The 7,048-nt window shown below is 49.3% G+C and overlaps 1 pseudogene; it reads right to left on the reverse strand.

The window, feature by feature from the left end:
* Positions 1-5,033: 5,033 nt before the first annotated feature.
* On the reverse strand, positions 5,034-6,427 carry LOC131747878 (melanoma-associated antigen B4-like; annotated as a pseudogene).
* Between the last annotated feature and the right edge of the window lie 621 nt (positions 6,428-7,048).

Below are 7,048 nucleotides of genomic sequence, written 5' to 3' on the forward strand. Positions count from 1 at the left end.
TTCTCACCCCGTGTTTTAACTTGTCATTTATTTCGGTCTTAGAGTGTGTCTCACCATCTTCTTGATATGGCAGCAGCTCCTAGGCTCTAAAGTTCTATGGACAGTGGCTCAGTCTCCTTTTTCTTACCATCCCCAGTTCTGCCGTGGAGCCTTCCAAAGAGGAGATGCTCGATTAATGGTTGGGAATAACAGTGGCAACGATAAGGAAGTCTACTTTATTATTGTTTAATTTCTCTCACAATCTTGAATAATCTAAGAAAACATCTTTCAATTTTAGAAAAAGAAGCACTAAAAGAATAAAACAAACCAAAAATGTACCACCATTTACTCTTTTCCTTTTCTTTTTTTTTACTTGACGCACATTATTTTACTGCCGAGTCTATTCACAGTTCCATGGAAATCCCTCTTCCATTGCTGTGTTTTCTTGTTCTAGGTCATAAAAAAAAAATGGAAGGTTTCTAAATTTGTTTCATAAAATATCAAAACTTTAACTTGTACCTGATAAAAGTAATGAGTATGTGGTCCATACTGTCACCAGCAGAATGGCGATTTCCTCGGTTCTTGCCCTCCCAAAGAGGAAGAATTCAATCGAGAGGCGTAGAGCAGTTTTAAGTAGCAAGAGTTCAGTTAAGCAGAGCAAAAGTACACTCCCGAGAAAGCAGGAGAGCGGGCTGTCTGGAAACCAGAAGCAGCCCCGCAGTCGGGTAGGGCTGTGTCTTGTAGAGTGGTGGTCCCTCCCTGTGTCCTGTGATATTTGACTGACAGATCGATTGACAGCTTTAGGTTATAATAACTTTCCTGCTAGTAGGCAGGCACTTACCCATAAGCACCCAAGCAGAACCCATGGGGTGGGGCGGGGAAGTAAAAGCCGCAATGCTAAGTTATTACAAATGAGGCATAATGAACCCTGGGTTACCTTGAGTCACCTTTTAGGTCTTGGTGCGCCTGCGTCAACCTGTGCCGGCGGTGTTGTCTGGCTCGGTCGTGGTATGGCTGGAAACCTAGCAGTGGTCCTTGACCACGAGAGGGAGGAGCTCTGGGCATGCTCCAACCACCAGTGCCCAGGTAGGGGAGGGAAAGGCGAACCGTCCAGGATGGGGCAGGCCCGCTCATCTGTGACTCGCTATCCTCATCTTGGCTCTGGGCACCCTCTTCAGATCCTGGGCATGAAACCCCTGCATCACGAGAGCTAGTGGCTGGGGCTCCCTGGGACCCATTCCCTCTGCTGTTCTGAGGTTGATACCACAAACCTCCCTGGGATCTATGAGAAAGAAATGAAGGGGGTCCTCAGCTTATCAACCGTGTCCAGGTGCCCCCAGTACTGACTGCTCAGTGGGGAGATTTCTGTCCTGGCCTCTGGAGTCCTCAGTCCTCATTACGGGTCCTTAATTTGGCTACACATAGGGCCTGATATCCCCACCCCTTTCACTGAATGGCGGCTACACCTTCAAACTAAGGATTTCACCTCCCATAGACCTGATATAAATAAGTGTTGGTGGAGCTTCAGCTTGATAGGCCTGCCCTGGATCCTCAAGGGCTGTAACAAGGAGCAGGGCTGGATTCCTTATCACTTCTATTTAGTGGTAGATGATCCCTCAGTCCTTGCTTTGACCTCTGTCGTGGCCTGGAATTCCACCCTCCCTTGCCCTTAGGCCTGCCCCTTATACTAAGGCCAGCACCACCCTGAAACCCCTAGGAGAAAGTGAGATTCTCCTCATCTGACCATACCTGTCCTTGGTCTTCTGAGGCTGAGAGTAAGGAATGAATTCTATGGTTATGGGGTATGTGGTTCTCTTAGTCCTCAGGGTATTCACCTGGTCTCTGGAAAAACCTGGAAATAATCCCACTGCTGGCCCTAGGCCATACCCCTTAGACCATGTCCCTCACCCCCTTGTGACACCATAGGAGGAAATATGTCACATCATGTCAACAAAGCCCAGGCATCCCAGGGATACCAGGAAGGGCATGGTTCTGTGGGGTTCTCTCACAGTCTGAAGGCAGAGGTTTCCTTAAGTCCTCACTCGGGGTTCTCACCTTGATTCCTGGCAGGGCTTGGGACTCCTTCCTTTGCTTACCTAAGGACCCTCTCCTCGGACTAAGGTCCTCACTCCCTGAGGTGCCAGAGAGGCAAAGTCTGGGAATGCCACATGAGGCTACTCCTACCTGTGCCCTTCCAGGGTTGACATCAGGATTCAGGCTCCTTGGGGCTCTCTCTGTTCAGGGTAGGGGTGTGCCCTCAGTCCTCATTGAGGTTCCTCACCTTGACTTCTGAAGGGCCCTAAGTTTCCTCTCTCTTTCAACTTAAAAGTCACCCGTGTAGACCAAAGCTCTTATGTTCCTCTAAACCCTGAAAATAAGTGAGGGGATGCTCACCCTGGCAGCCCTGCCTTGGCCTTCTAAGTCTGAGAGCAGACACAGGCCAGTCTCTCTGTGACTTCAGTTATGATGTGGTTTTTGTCTCTTCAGCCCTCATTCATGAGTCTTCACCTTGACTCCTATCTCTTCTATGAAAGGCTTCTTGGGAAATGCCACATCCTTGAAAACTCTTAATTGATCTCCCTACAACAAATGTTGCAGAGAATAGGTTGAGCCCCAGGAGTGATGTGAGATGGGAAGCTGCAGCCAAGCAAGGGCTCCAGCACAGGTGGTGTGCTATCAGAGAAAACACGCTGAGCTCTTCGTTCTCTTCACTGGCCAGATATAGCCTTATATAACCTCAATTCGAATAGATTTACTTTCTGCAGGGAAAGGGCTGAATTAAATGATTTTGTGAGCCCCTGATCTTTTGAGGTTTACTGACATTTCCTTCATAGATAGTTATATTGTCACCAAATGCTATCTCTTTCTTTATTTGCACCTCACTTTTGTTTTCATATTTTTATTACTTATTCCTGGAGCTTTTTATTCCAAAACCATGTTTGGGGTATGAAGTCCTGCTTTTTAACACCTGAAATACATTTTGGACTAGCGAGCAGAAAAATGAAGTGACCCAAGGTCGGCCTCAGCCCGGGAGGAGTGGCACAGTGTGGGCTCTAGAGGGATTCAGAGCCAGGGTTCAGTCCAGCTCCTGTCACTTACCAGCCTTGAATTTGAGAATATTCCAACTTCTTTATCTGCAAAGTGAGTCTGAAAAAGCCTATAGTGTAGGACCACAGGCACGCATGATGTATGTAAACCACCTGGCAGCTTGAGACAAAGTTTGGTACTTTCAATGAATGGCAATTATTACTAAGATGATTTTGACCCCAAATCATAACAGACTTCCTTCAAAGAATTTTATTTCCAGCCTACATTAGAGAATATGCAACTCTAAACAATATAGAAATCCACATCAGCCAAAATGCCAAGCGAGTAAAACTAAGTAGTATTTCCCTATTAGAGCATTTGTTTTAATATTGTTATGGGGTCATCTCCTCCAAATGGATACAACTAGGAGTTCATTTGTCTCAAGGACCAGCAACTTTCCTCCCAGGTGCCTCTTCATCCAAACCACCCCTAATTTCATTCATACCATTGCCACCAAAATTTGAGCCCTCCCTTAGAATTTGCCAAATTACACTCAAAATAACCTAATTAAAATGCCCTTTTAACAGAGCGAGCTCTGGCAATCCCATCCCACAAAAAGAGAGACAGTCCAGTGGCTTCTTGGCATCTCACTTCAATGAGTATCGCCTTTATTTCTCAGAAACTCTCTGGACAGCTCATGCCTAAAACACCTAGTTTGAGTGTTCACTTGTCCTGGGGCAAGTGCATAGGACCCCTTCCATTCCCTAGGTGGGGATTCTCTCTGGTTTTTCCACATCCCAAAGTTAACCGTGAAGATGTGTTTTCCATTCCAGGTTTAGTCTCTCAGCTCTGAGAAACACCATCTGAGTGGCCCTTTCCATCACTCCCACAGCTTCATCTTGCCCACCACGCATCCTGACTGATAATTACTTTCTGCCGAGGGACTAGAAGTTTCCCAAGACCCAACGCTGCCTTCATCAGGTAACTTACACTTCCTTGCTCTCATTTGGAACCTCCTCTTCCACACCGTCACTTAAAAAAAATTCATTTGTTTATTTCTTACAGTGTATCTCACCATCTTCCTTACATGGTAGCTGATGCTAGACTCTAAAAATTCTATGGGCAGTGGCTTGGTCTTCATTTTCTTACCAACCATAGTAGTATTGGAGAGGCTTCCAAAGAGAAGATGGTCAATTAATTTGAGAGAAGAAGGAAGGAATGACCAAGAAGTCTTATGTATCGTGATTTAATTTGCAAACGGTTTGAATAACCTAAGCAAAGCTAGGTATATATTATTTAATTTTACAAGCAAAGAGACAGAGAAGAAGGCAAACTAAGAATTAACCAGCCTTTACTTTTGTATCACCATTGTGAGATCCCAAATATTTTCCTGTGGGATTCTTCATTTCCACGAAAAATCCTATTCCAATGCCATGTTACCTTGTTCTGTAGCAAAAAGAAAATATTGAAGGCTTTTCAGGTTTTTTTTAATAGCAAACTGTTACTCTTAAAACTGAACAGCAATAAACATGACATCTATGACATTAATACACTTAGATTCTGAAGCAAAATAAACCTTCAGTGAAATAATAACATTTGAAAAGATACTAAACATCTCTATCATAAATCTTTCTATCTAGCATCTCTCTGCCTACTTACCTACCTATCATCGGTCTATCTTTAACTAGGTATTCTTCATATGGAAAAAAGAAAAAAAAGATGTGTATTTTATTAAAACCACCTAAACTACCACACTAGTTAAAACTCTAAGAACATATATGTTTTGTTCCCTCCACCAATACTATTCTGCACTATTTAGGAGCTTGACTGCTCTCTTCCAAAATAAATTGAACAAACTGCCTGCGGCATCCCTCCCTAGATGCGGCATCCCTCCCTAGATGCGGCATCCCTCCCTAGATGCGGCATCCCTCCCTAGATGCGGCATCCCTCCCTAGATGCGGCATCCCTCCCTAGATGCGGCATCCCTCCCTAGATGCGGCATCCCTCCCTAGATGCGGCGTCCCTCCCTAGATGTGGGAGGAGCTACGGACCTTGGCCCTGATAGGTGTACTGCCCTCAGCCCAGCTGCAGCCCTGGCCTCGGCTCTCACTCTTGCTCTCTCTTCCTCATCTTTCAGAGCCTCCTCATAGAGCTCTGGGAAGGCACTCGGGATGGTATCATTGATCTTGGCCAGAGACTCCAGCACTTTCATCTTGCTGGTTTCATCGTGGGCTCTCGGGCCCCACAGGAACTCATAGCGCGGAGGATCGCTGTTGGGCACCTGGCGGTATGTCAGGTACTCCTGCTGCACGAAATCTTTGATGAGCCTCCCGGGATCCCCAAAGATCAAGTGCCTCCTCCCAGCATACAAACCCAACGCACTGAGGAAATCCCACATCTCCTCCTCGCTGATACGGTTGCCATTCGTGAAGATCGTGCCCAGGAGAGTCATCAGGAGACCGGACTTGGGCACCCCCGACTCATCACTCAGACTTTCCTCGCTGGTAAAGGGCAGCTTGCTGATGAGGATGTAGGAGTGATTGCTGGGGTCGACTTCCTTCAGGTCGAGGCCAAAGACCAGCTCCATGTGATCAGAGGCTCTCCTGAGGATCTCAGGGAAGTACTTCTTGTACTTTCTGTTGATAGCCTTCAGCATTGCTGCCTGCCAGATGGGCTCCTTCGTCTTGTACTTCTCCAGCAGGAAGTACACCAACGTGACAACCTTCTTGGACAGAGGATCACTGTAAGTGCTGTGGGTGGAAGGTGCTGCCTGGGAGGTACTTGCACTTTTCTCATCTTGGCTCTGGGCACCCTCTTCAGATCCTGGGTATGAAACCCCTGCATCACGAGAGCTAGTGGCTGGGGCTCCCTCGGGCTCCCTGAAGCTCCTGGCAACAGGGGAACACGGGGAAGTACCCCGAGAAACAGAAGAAGCGGGGGACAAGGGCGACTCTTCTCTCTCTGCTGCCGCTGCCGCCTCTGCCGCCTCTGCCGCCTCTGCCGCCTCAGTGGCCTGGGCACCGTTGAGACTCTGAGTCTCCTCCCGGGCCTGTTGGCGTTTCTCGCGGGCACGGCGCTTGCTCTTCCGGCCTCGAGGCATGATGACACAGGTCAGGGCCAGCAGGCGGGAGTGTGGGCAGGAAGGCAGGCACTGAGGGCACCTGGTGGAGGGACAAGGAGATGCTGTGACCCCTTCAGCGGGGAGATTCTTCCCTGGCTTTAACCAAGGCCGCCTCTGCAGAGTCGTTGAGGGCACTGCTCGAGGACCCACAGGGCTCCTGCTCTCCTGCCCAGCCTGTCCCCTGAGACCCCCGTGGAGGACGGTAGAGTGAGCCTTGGGGCACAGCCAACCAGCCTTGCCTGGGCAGTACGGGGGTGACAGTGGGGGCTGGCAGGGGAGGTAGGTCCCTGTGGTTCCCATTCAGAGTCAGGATGACAGTTTTTGGCAAGACTTCCCCCCCCCCACCCCATCCCCTCTGCTGCTCTGAAGTTGACACCACCATCTTCCATGACACCCAGGAGGAGGAAAGGAGGGCAGCATTCAGCCCACTACCGAAGGGTCCTGCGACCCTCCCTCCTGCTGCCTGGTGGCCGCCCCTTCAGAACAAAGCTCTAACCTCCCTTGGACCTGGCACCGGAAATTACGGGCACTCTGAGCCTGACAGTCCTTTCTTGGGAGTTTAAGGGTTGACAGGAGGGGACAGGCCATATTCTCTCTTGTCCCTTCTCTTCGGGGTGGGTGACTCCCTTAGTCCTCACTCGGGGTCCTCCCTGGACGGCCGGTGACGCCTGGAGCTCTTCTCTTGCCCCGAGGGCCATCTGCTCGCACAGTGCCGGCACCTCCTTGAGTCTCATTAGGAGGCAGTGAGGGTGACCATGCGGCCGCATGTGGCAGAGTTTTACCAAGCCTGCAGCGCGCGGCAGACAGGTGGAGGCCCTGTGGTTGGCGGCCCCACGGGTCCTCACTCAAGGGCTTGGGCTGACTCTTGGGAGTGCTTAGGGACGCGCCTTCTGCTGGCCTGCACCTCCCCTCTCAGACAGC

This window comes from Kogia breviceps, chromosome X, assembly GCF_026419965.1.
Source record: "Kogia breviceps isolate mKogBre1 chromosome X, mKogBre1 haplotype 1, whole genome shotgun sequence".
Taxonomy (NCBI): Eukaryota; Metazoa; Chordata; class Mammalia; order Artiodactyla; family Physeteridae; genus Kogia; species Kogia breviceps.